Source organism: Protopterus annectens, chromosome 1.part1 (genome assembly GCF_019279795.1).
Source record: "Protopterus annectens isolate FY-2018-M chromosome 1.part1, PAN1.0, whole genome shotgun sequence".
NCBI classification, from domain to species: Eukaryota; Metazoa; Chordata; order Ceratodontiformes; family Protopteridae; genus Protopterus; species Protopterus annectens.
In genome coordinates this window covers 1833610827-1833623225 of record NC_056726.1, presented here as the reverse complement: position 1 = coordinate 1833623225, position 12399 = coordinate 1833610827, and the positions used below count along the sequence as shown (strand labels likewise).

The 12399-nt window shown below is 42.8% G+C and overlaps 1 protein-coding gene across 1 annotated transcript in view; it reads right to left on the bottom strand.

Annotated features, from left to right (window-relative positions):
• Positions 1-12399, bottom strand: part of LOC122812639 (tRNA selenocysteine 1 associated protein 1) — a 633267-nt gene that overhangs the window by 74966 nt on the left and 545902 nt on the right. The window lies entirely within an intron of this gene.

Sequence of the window (12399 nt, the reverse complement as noted above, 5' to 3'; positions counted from 1 at the left end):
AAGCAGGTATCCCATGGTGCACCAGTACAATCCGCAGATCTTGTCTGCTGCTTACTAGAATAACAACCATAAAAACCACCAATACTAAAGGGTCTCCAACCAAGGGCAACCAAATTATTACTTCCAGATCTTCTAGGATGGGGGCAGGAGGGCGGGTTGGTAAAAATGAAGGGCGAGATGGACTACCAACATGGAACGTTATGGTGAGTACCTAACTTCTTTATGTTAGGTAGTCCGATTTCACCTTCATTTTTACATATGGGACAGCGTCCCTAGCGCCTTATTCTTGGGTGGCTCATTGGAAAATACTCATGAGCACCGTGGAGCCAAAGGATGCTCTACCCCGATGTCAAATCCAACCTGTAATGTGTAATAAAAGTGTGAGGGGTAGCCCACGTAGCTGCTGCACAAATATTATCAAGTGGTACCCTGGCTTGAAAGGCTGCAGAGGTAGACAGCGATCTGGTAGAATGAGCCTTGATCCTGTAGGGTAAGGGTTTGACCTCTGAGCTATAGATAAAGGCTATATAACTGGAAATCCAATTAGATAGTTTCACTTTAGAAACTGGTAAGCCCAATCTAGACTCAGAAAAGGAAATGAACAATTAATCTGATTTCCTGAAAGCCTTAGTCCGCTGTAGATAAAAACGTAGTTGTCTATGAACGCCTAGCTGATGAAAACGGTATTCACCTGCATTACAGTGGTTAGGGAAGAAAACTGGGAGTTCTACCGATTGGTAACAAAGGAGGGATTAGTACATAATGACACCCTGTCTTTGTGAAAAATCAAATACGGTGGCTTAATAGACAAGGCCTGAAGCTCCGATACCCGTCTAGCTGATGTGATAGCTACCAAAAACAAGGTCTTCCAAGATAAAAATTTTAGAGAAGATGAGTGGGAGGTTCAAAGGGTGGAGAAGTCAATTTGGACAACACAAAATTTAAATCCCAAGAAGCCACTGGTTCTTGCAGAGGTGGTCCCAATAGAGTGGCCCCTTTCAAAAAGGTCTTGCATGGCTTATGAGACATTAAACTGTTATCTGGAAAACCTAAATGAGAAATCACCACCAATTGGACTAATAGTGGCAGCGGCAGATCCTTGTTGAAAAAGCTCAGACAGAAAATCCAAAATCACAGGGATAGAAGCAGTGTATGGATCTACATTCATTCTCTGTGCCCAAATAGAAAATCTTTTCCATTTACTGCCATACAGCCTCCTAGTTGAAAGTTTATGGGATGACATAAGAATATGTGACACTGAAGATTATACATCATGAAGCCTGACTATGGATGGAACTGGAGCAGCCACGTTGTCAATTTGAGGGTGTGGGTTGTGGGGTGTAGCAAACCCGACATGTGAGTCAATAGATCGGGAGCTGGGTCCAGAATCCAAGGATTGTCCAGGAAGAGAGGCTCGAGGAAGGGGTACCAGACCTGATGAGGCCAGTAAGGAGCAATGAGGATCAACTTGCTTCCCAGCCGACTGGCTTTCTGAATCACTTTGGAAATGAGAGGGATTGGAGGAAAAGCATACAGAAGTCCCATGGGCCAATCGTGAACCAGAGCGTCTCTGGGAGACTCCCCCAGAGGGGAATGAGGGAAAAGTAGCTACTGCATTTGGTATTGACTGGGCTGGCAAAAAGGTTGCAGCAAGGCTGTCCCCATTTCCCGGAAAATCTGATCCACTGTTTCCCGTTTCAGAGACCACTCGTGAGGCATTAGGATTGCCCAGCTAAGCTGGCTGGCTATCACTTTGGTCATCCCTGGAATGTGCATTGCAACCAGAAAGTGCTGGGAAGAATTTGCCCACTCCCAAACTTGCATGGCCTCTCGACAGAGTGGTTAAGATCTGGTACCACCCTCTTTGTTGATATACCAAACCACCGACATGTTGTCTGATTGTATCGCAACTGTCCCTAGATGGAGAAGGTCTTGAAGTGCTTGCAATCCCAGAAGCACCGCCCTCATCTCCAGAACACTGATATGCAGATGAGCCTCGTGTTCTTGCCATGTGCCTTGGACAGTCCTGCTGAGATAATGCCCCCCCACCACCCGATCTGGGATGCATCTGTGGTCACAGTGGTAACGGGTTTGGCCGGAAAAAAGGGGGCACCAGTAATCAGATGATTGGGATCTATCCACCAACGAAGGTCCTTCTTGCATGATTCCATCAGCAGGATAGGATGACTCAGTGGAAGAAATTGGAAGGACCACTGAGAAACCAGAAGCCACTGGAGAATTCTCATGTGTAACCTGGCTAATGGTACCAATAGAATTGTGGAAGCCATAGTCCCGAGGAGCTGAAGAACCCACTTTTCTTTGACGTTTTGCAATGGGAGAAAGCAATGAACTTGGGAGATTAAGTTCTGTGCCGTTTCAGCAGGGAGACGAGCTGTCATGCTCACTGCGTCTACCTCTGCGCCTATAAAAATCACAGATTGAGAGGGCAATAATGCAGATTTTTTTCCAATTTATGGATATCCCTAACTGAGCACAAAGCTGAATCGTGGCGTCCCTGTTTTGAATGAGTAGTTGTCTGGTGGGGGCGGTCAGGAGCCAGTCGTCCAAATACGGAAACACCTGGAATCCCTGATGTCTCAGGTGAGCTGTCACTACTGCCATGCATTTGGTGAACACCCTGGGGGCTGTGGTGAGTCCGAAGGGCAGAGCATGAAACTGATAGTGACTGGCTCCCAGCCGGAAGCGCAGATGGCTTCTGGACACCTTTTCCATTTATGTGGTAATAGGCGTCCTGAAGATCCAGAGAGCATATCCAAAAGTCTTTTCCTAACAACGGGAGTATAGACTGCAGTGTTACCATCTGAACCTTGTCCTTCACTGATTCATTCAATCTGCTGAGGTCCAATATTGGTATCCGGTTCGTTTTGGAACTAAAAAGAATCTGGAGTAAGTTCCGGAACCTATCTGGTCTGCTGGGACGGGCTGGATGACTTTTTGCGAGCAACTTGTTGATCTCCACAGTTGCCTGATCCCTGAGATTGGGTGGGACATCTGGGATCCTTTTGGGAACAAACGATGATAGGGAAAAGGGTATGATGTAGCCTCTGGTAACACCTCTTTGTACCCACTTGTCTTGGGTGATATTTAGCCAGGCTTCTTGGTACAAAGAAATGCGACCCCTGACCGGCCCCAGAGAAGTGCAGTCGGGCTCCACATCAGCAGCGCTAAGGCCGTCCTCAAAAGGAATCACGGCCTTGTTAATATTGCGGACAGCCCCTGCCTCTAGGGCGAAGTGTGCCGTTTTCCTCCTCCTCTGCCTCTGAAGGAGGATTCACCCTGTGTGCCAGGAAAGACCCTCTGGGACTTCTTGAACCACATTTTACCACCCCTTTGACCCTTGGGGTATGGTCTGGAAGGGACAGTAAAACGCACACCCATGGCAGAGAGCGTATTTCCTTCTTGCTCACACCGAGTGAGTATATTCTTCACCTTGAAATACCACAACGGACAAAAAGCCAAGGAAAACAAAAGAAGCTCCACAGGCAAAAAAAGCGAGACCACCAAAGGATGATAACGTTTATTAACCTTCCGTAAAAACAAGCTGAAGTAACTCAAGCGCTTTCACCTGGTTAATACCAGGCTTTATCAAGATAAACATACAATGCAATACCAGCTTTAAATAAGCGTTGAATCAAGACAGTCACATGACACGTTAATTAACAAATTTAGTAATCAACTAAATAAATATTTAAATTATCAGTAGAAAAAACTTAATTTTTTAAAAAACTTTGCTTAAAAATATATAGAAACACATTGTAACACAGCTGACAATCTATAACACCAACGACAGACCAGACTATATGTGAAAACATAGACTGAAACCTAACAAACACACAATGCCTTCTGAACACGTTGAACATCAACCAGTGCAAAATACGTTACATGAATAAAATAAAATCATTATATAATATAAAAATTATTATATAATATAAAAATTGATAAAACCTACAACCTGACCATTCTTAATCTAAGGACATACTGATGTTGATATTCTTATTGAGACCAGGTAATTTACCAGCATTTAGCCTAAGCTGCCATAAAAGCTCCCTATATTCAAGTTGGGTCTCCCAATCTCCCCCTCTAACATCTTGCGTCACCTGCTCTAGGACAGTAAATTTAAGTTGCATTTCAGGACAAACAATAGAATGTTTATAAAAAGCATTAGTTTCTTTCTTTTTGGAAATGTCATAAAAATGCTCAAATTCTTCTTCTGAGGGGCCTTTTGGTTTTCCCTATATAAAAACTAAAACATTGTATGCATAGTCCTAAATATACAACACCTTTAGTCCCACAATTATAGTGTCTATCGGCATAGAACCTAAACTTCATAGATGGAATATATACTGTACTGTCATTAATAATAGCTGCGCACTGCTTGCACACCCCACATTTATATGTGCTGACTTTACCATGGTTAAATTTATCCGTATACACTGTTTTCTCACGAATAGTCCTTTTAAATTAGTGTCCCTTCTTTTAACAAACCTAGGACATCCCTGAACAAAACTCTTAAAGTCATCATGTAAAGTCAAACCTGGCCAATACTTCAAGACCACCTCTTCTATTTGATGGGAGTCTTTAGAAAATGTATAAACAAAACTATTACAAGGTTCAAATTGCTCAAATGGTTTCTCTTGTTCAACCCCATCCAAACCTCTGCCTATCAACGGGAAATATTTACAATCCCTGCTCTCGATAACCTCCTTAGCCAAATTATTGACTAAAGAAATAGGATAACATCTTTCAGAAAAAAGTTTTTTTTAAAAATTGAACCTAGTCAAAAAAATATTCATCAGTACTAGACATCCTTGATGCATGGATAAATTGGCCTTTTACAATGCCTTTCTTTTGATGAAAGGGGTGGCCACTGTCAAAGTGCAGGCAGGAATTAGAAAAGGTGGCCTTCCTATAAAGCTTAGACTGAAAAGTGTGATTATTATAATCTTTAAGAAGGGTTACATCTAGATAGTTTAAAGCGTCATTGCTGACATTGTGAGTAAAGGAAAGGAACTGTGTGGTAGAGTTGATATAACTCATAAAATCCATAAAATTACTCAAAGTCCCGTCCCATAGCAGACAAATATCATTAAGGTACCTCTTATAATGGACTATATGCTGACCCCAAATAGATGAAAATATAAAATTGTGCTCCCAATGGTGTAAAACTATGTTAGCATATGATGAAGCACAAGAGGCACCCATCGCTACACCTCTCTTTTGTCTGTGCAGTTCCCCATTAAAACAAATTAAATTGTTTTCAAGAACTATCTCCATAAATTCAACTAATAAACTGATCAAGTTAGAACCAAGACCTGATTCAGAAAACAAAGTTTCATTAAACCATTCTAAACCAATGGAGTGTGAAATACTGGGGAACAATTCCACTATGTCGATAATAACCATCAAAAGGTCAGGTTTAAACAAACTGAGCTCAATGCCCTTTAGAAAATCCCAGGAATCCTTACAAACATGTTGTAAGGAAGAAATAAACTTTTTAGTGATATAGTCAATAAATTTACCCAGAGGTTCTGTAATACTGCCCGCTCCAGAGACTATAGGCCTAAATTTCAATGGATCTAGGCTTTTGTGGGTTTCAGGTATCCCAAAAATAACTGGAGTTTTAGGTTTATTAACACGTAAATAATTAAACAGCCTTTCATTAATTGCTCCATGCAACAAGTGGTCAGATAACAAAAAGTTGATCTTAGAGTAAGCCAGATTCATCTCATTCCTGGAGATCAACTCATATTGCTCAGTGTCCTGTAACATGTTATAAAGATACCTATCGTATTCGTAGGTGTACATAAGGACCACTCCCCTTCCCTTGTCGGGTTTCATTACCCTACAACCCTCACTTTTGAGGTAGTTTATTAACTGATGTGACTCAAAACTCAAGTTGGTGGGTGGAGAAAATGATTTTGAGGAGTCCTGCTTCCTCAAATCTATCTCCACCAACTCTTCAAATACCTTAAGAGTGGGGTGTGTAGGGGGGATTAAACATACTAGTTCTTGTAAGTCCCTTGTGAATGTAGGGCTGCCCTTTGAAATACAATACATGGTTTAAATACCTAACAAATAATTTCAAGTCAACCAAAGCATTGGTTAAGTTCAGAGAGCGTAATGGTACATACTGAAAACCCCTAGTAAAAAGATAAAAAAATCTTGAGTCAACGTCATGTCTGTAAAATTATAAATGGTAAAGTTGTCTTTTTTCATAACCGAATAATTACCATGAGTATATAACGAATTGTCTACAGATTCAAAGACAAAATCATTTATGTTGTAAAATATCTCTACCTGCGTGTCCTGTTCCATCCCTGCTGCTGATGAACCGGACCCCTCCCCCCCTGCTCTGCTCGGGGGGTATGTAAAATCCTGGAGTGAGTTTTTCCTTCCCTTCTCAGCTAACCGCTCACTCCTCCTGAGTGGAACAACAGGTGATTTAGGGTGATTGTTGTTAGAATAATTATTACCATTACTGACCTCGTTGACTCTATCCATTACTGGCCTAGTATTCCATCTGCCCTTTCCAGGGGATGGATAAGCTATGCCCTCCTTATATTCATTGAGATCTCTTTCTAACTTTCTAATTTTACGATTAAGAATTTTCACACAATATTGGTCCACCTCATGAAATACACTGTCATAGTTCTTTTTAATACTCATAAAATTACTGTCATTAACTAAAGAATCATTTAAAATATTAACTTCCTTTAACAAAGTATCAGCTTTAACTTCATAATCTTTTATCATAAGATCAAGCATTTCCAGACCTGCTCTAATAAAAATATCACACAATTTATTATAAAAAGAAATTCCCAGTAATGTGTTATTCGGGAACTTATAACAACGCAAGCCTTTAGGAACGCGTTGAACACGAACGCATTCCTTCAAATAATCAATCTCAAGCTGCGTGCTTTTGTAGGAATAAAGTTTGTCTCTCAACTCGTTAAATTTATGTTCAGTGCAAGAATTAGTATTAATAGTCACAGTACCTTGTTTGAAAAAGAATTGTTGACCAGTCCAAGCACTGAAATTAAAGTCCTACTTGTGAGAGTTCATCCTGTTAACCTGATTTGGTTGAGCTTTAGTAGTCTGTTCGTGTGAATCAGCATCAACGAATAACATCTCTTCAGGAAGTTCAGCCTGTGATGTGTTGATCGAACCCTGCATTACCGATGACCCCTGTTTCCTCCTTACTTCACAAGCATGCTGCCGATTACCAGGTAATAAGTTACCGTTTCTCGAATTCAGAGTGTCATTCAGCTGTGTTAACAAGAATAAAACTTGCTTAAACTCCCTTCACCTTGGAACCAAACAATGAGGAACCATCAAACGGGGCGTTGGTGAAAGTAGACTTGAATGGTTCCGCAAAATTACATAAACGCATCCAGGAGTGGTGCCTCAAGGCAACTCCGGAACCCACTGCTCTACTCGCTCCATCCGCAGCATAAGATACAAGTCGCATGGAGGAGTTAACCACAGAATTTAAGGTGGACAACTGAGTAGAAATTTTGTCAGGAACTCCCTCAGTACACGCACTTTGTATGGAATCTCCTAACTCCTTGAGGAGATCCCTCTGCAACCTCGTGAAGTATGTAAGATAGTTCAACAATCAAAGGGTAAAGGCTGCTGAACTAAAAATACGCTTCCCAAATCTGTCCATCTGCCAAGACTCCTTGTTTGGGGAATGAACAGATGAAGAGGTCTCCGCTAACTCCTTCGTGGCCGCCGCCACCACCATGGCATCTATGGGAACACCCTTGGACAAGGACTCTTTACCAGGAGGGGCAGACAAGAACTTATTTGGTCTCCTGGGGACTGGCTCCACGGTGTCAGGGAGTATCCCACACCTTTCGACTGACTAGATCCATTAGTTCGTCAAAAGGTGGAGACACCCAAGAGGCAGAAGGTTGAGACCAGAAAGTCTTCAGGTACACCGACTCATCAGAAGGGTTAATAGTGGGCCAGTCGCACCTCTGCCCAAGGATCTCTAAAATGTCCACAAAGGAGACATCAGAGGACGACTTGGGGGACCCTTCCGACTCCTTGAGGTCAGTGTCTGATGTCAAAGACTCATCCTGGGAGTCAATATGTTTCCTCTTACATAATTTCTTCCGGGGAGGCTCCTCAGAAGGATATTCCAGGGAAGCCTCAGAAGAGTGGGGGCCACCAACCGATGGCTCCTGAGGTTGCGGGTCTCTGCTGTCTCCAGAGAGAGTAGGGGCCAAGACTGAAGTGGATGCTCTTGGGAGAAGAGTGCTGGTGCCAGTGGTAGGTGCTGGAGAATGAGACAGCACGCTCCTCATCACAAACGCTGAACTCTCCTGCTCTGAAGACCTCTGAAGAGACGCGGATTGGCGCCGAAGCCAGAGCTGTCAGCTCAGAGATAGATGCAGGGTCCAAACTCACCCTGGCTGAAGCACTGAGAGGAAGGCACAGAAATGAAGAAGCTCAATTCCAACCCTCCCTGTCAGTGCCGACAGGAGAGCTTCGGCCCCTGGACATGACAGACAGCTCCGAGTGTGTTGGAGCCGAACCTGGCTCCAAGGCAGCAACAAGGTGAGTTGGAGCCGGCATTTCCTCCGTTGGCACCAAGCACTCTGGCTCTGAAAGGCCAGTATGGCTCGGTGGAGGAATAGCAGACAAGGGCACAGCCGGGTCAAGTGGCTCCGGAGCTGACTGGGTCGGAGCCAACAACATTTTGGCAAGGCAGATGACTTCAGGAGTCTCAGCACTACCCTCTCCACATCTTCTTCCGAAAGGGTCCTGGAAGACATAGCTGGGGATCTTGACATGGGGGGCACTGGAGACCTAATTGTTACGGACACCAGTAGGGAGCTTACAGACCGGCTCCGAGTAGCAGAGTCAACTGCTGTATCAATTGTTTCAGAGATCGGTCCCGAAACCCCTGTAACCAACTCTGACACCAACATGATGCTCTCCTTCGGCTCCGAAGGCTGAGTCGTCGAGGAGGCAGATTTTGATTGTCTCGATTGTTTAGGAGGTGGCTCCGAGACACCAGCTGGTGCCGGAGAAGGCCTTTTTGAGGATTTTGATTTCCCAGACTTAGAGGAAGCCAAAGAGCTGGATAGTGCTTCCTCAAAGCATGGTTTCAATAGACCCTTGAGTATGAGTTTGTTCTTCCTCTCCTGTAACACTCTAGGAGAGAAAGCATGGCATAACAAACACGACTCCTGTAAGTGGATGGCCCCTAGGCAGTAGACACAGCTACTGTGGCCATCCGTTAAGGACATCTTTTGGGAGCATTTCATACACTTTTTGAACCCCGAGGGTTTATGCTCCTTACTTTCCTTAGACATATCTACACACACAGTCCAGTGAGACTGAAAGGAGAAAGGAAAGGAGGACTAGGTCCTCTAACTAAAACGGGCCTAGCCCTAAGAAGGAATTACACGAGGACTACGTCCTCTAACTTAAATGGGCCTAGCCCGGTGTAGAGAAAGCTAGCTAAAGGAGTTACACGAGGACTAGGTCCTCTAACTTAAATGGGCCTAGCCTAGTGTAGTGAAACTGGGTCTTCTAACTTAAACAGACCCGAAAGGAAAGCTGAAGCACACAAGAGAAACTGTAAATGACACAATAACTTTAAACAGATAATAAACTTGCAATCCTAGTAACTTCACAAGCGGATCCCTGCCAAAAACAATGTCCAAATAGCAGAAAACTAACTGCTAACGGTGACCAAAAAAGGTCAGAATAACAACAGACAAGACAACAGGAGCCCCGTTGACTAAGAGCAGCAAACCGCCAACAACTCTACCTAATAATCAAATAATGCACAACAGCGCCTAAAACTAACTGGCACACAGGATACCAATAAACAACTAGAAAACTAAGTTGCACTCAAAAATGTGAAGCAAAGCAACTGCCTGATATATTAGCAATACTAAATATAAAATAATAAAGCACTAACCGAACTCGTCGACGCAGCAAACGACATCTGGGGATTGTGCTGGTGCACCATGGGATACCTGCTTAGCCACGAGCCAACCAGAAGTCTTCCAGGTTGTAAATCGACAAAGTCGGAGCAGAGTATCGGCTCTGAACCCCATATGTAAAAATGAAGGTGAGATCGGAATACCTAACATCTCTAGTTTTAAATTATTCAAAAACTATGTCAAGGGAGTTCATGTGGAGAGTAATGACATTAAGTATAATGTAAGGAAGTGCACTGAAGTTAGGCATGTTATTGCTCATTATTAAAATTATGACACACTCATTGAAGTGCTTGACGGATTTCAATGTTATGAATGTAAGGATGATGCAGACGATCAAAGCTTTTCCAAAACATAAGTGAATTATCAGCATGCTTGTACTACAGATCACAGTCAATCATTTTACTGGCCAATGCATAATTCACCCCATTTCCTGCCTTCTTGAATTTTAATTGGTCAGATTTCCTCTTGGATATTCAGAAGACAAGCCACAAATTATTTCTTCCAGTCATTATTGATTTAATTTTGGGCATGACCCATGGTAGGTTTATGGATGTGACATGCATCTTTGTACATGATGTCATTTTATTCAAGATTCCAAGGAAAGTAGTGCCAAAATGGTGTGTTGCTTCACCCACTGTTAGCCAGAATAAAGAATACCAGTCTGCAGACTTAAAAACAGAGTTAAAAGTTTCTGCCACAAAAATCTTCATGTTTCTATAGAAAAACATCTTTGAACCTTGTGAACTGTTATGATCCCACAAAGCATTGTCAGGTGGTTGTTAATGGCATCAGCACGGATACCAGGCAATACTACACTAATGGAAATTGAAACTAGGGCCCAGTCAAGAGGTATTTTCACATTTGGCCGTCTTGCCTGCTCAGGTTATTTGGGGGATGGTTGATCATCTGATTGAGTCTACAAAGCTGAACTGCTGGGTGACTACAGTCTCTAATGCATTGCTGAAGCTAAAGCCACCTATGACGATGAGTTTAAAACTACTTTGTGGAAAGCCAGTGAATGGTCTTCTCTGGAACACCAATGTTGGTACATAGTAGATTACATACACATGCAAGACAAAGAAGTTTGATATTCTCGTGTATACTGACCCTTATTAAAGGATTTGCCCTGATGTAAATAAGGTATTCACTTTTCTAAAAAAAACAGTTAATAACTCTGTAAAGGTCATTCTTCTCCACCTGATCTTTGTAGTTCCGATGCTAGAACATGTTTGCAGTATCTTCACTCGTCTGCTTTAACCATGTATCAGAAATGCTTTGTCTGGCAGGTAATGCTGAACCCAGTTTGCTGACACCGATAAGGGCAATTTTGATGACACCTGCTTTAGCCAATTCATCCTTAGTTGGCAGTGTTATGTACAGGCCAACAGGATCTGGGAGAGTATCATTTGTGGAAAAAACGAAAATGGACTTGGAATGTGTTGGCTTGTATACAGAAACATAAGCAGTCTGATGTTTTTTTCACTCTTCATATGACTAGCTGACACAGCAGTGAACTTGTAATACAGCTGAAACCTGAAGAACCAGCTGACCGTATCGTATAACATTCATTTAAAAATCAACTACAGTAATAATAATAATAATAATAATAATAAAGATGATACAAGATCCTTTGAGTGGACAATGGAAGCCAAACAGTTAAAAAAGTAGTCATAACTTGCATTGTAGTCAAAGCAAATTATCTATCTCTCACACACACACACACACACACACACACACACACACACACACACACACACACGCATGCACACGCACACACACACACACACACACACACACACACACACACACACACACACACACACGCACACACACACGCACACACACGCACGCACACACACACACGCACACACACGCACACACACGCACGCACACACACGCACACACACAACCAAGAGACCCACCTTGATCTAACAGTACCCACACTGGCTGACACATTCTTGATCCTAAACTGGCTGGCACAAACAGGATTAGCCATCATGGGTACATAAGGTCCCCTTGGTCACAATGTGTGGTTTAGTAGTAATTGAAATGTCCAGGCACAAATGATCCCAATGTTTTTTTTTTCCAAGTCAGTACTACAACCCAGGCAGACTATATGGCATCAAAGGAGCTAAGCAATGACACCAAGTGGAGTACATGTGGCTTGACCTGAAGGAAAGGAAAGCTATGTATTCTGTTTTCTAGAAGGCTGCAGAGGTTACAGCAAATGAGGTAGATTACAAAAGATGGACAACAGAAGTGTGGCCTGAAGGATGTTAACCAAATGTAGTAGAAGTCCTTGGGATAGATGACAAATGAAATGTGCAGGTTGATGTGACCTTGGGAGTCGCATCCTTCCCTGCAAGTGGCCTTCTGGGGTACTGTAAAAAAGGCACCCAAATAGACACAGTACATA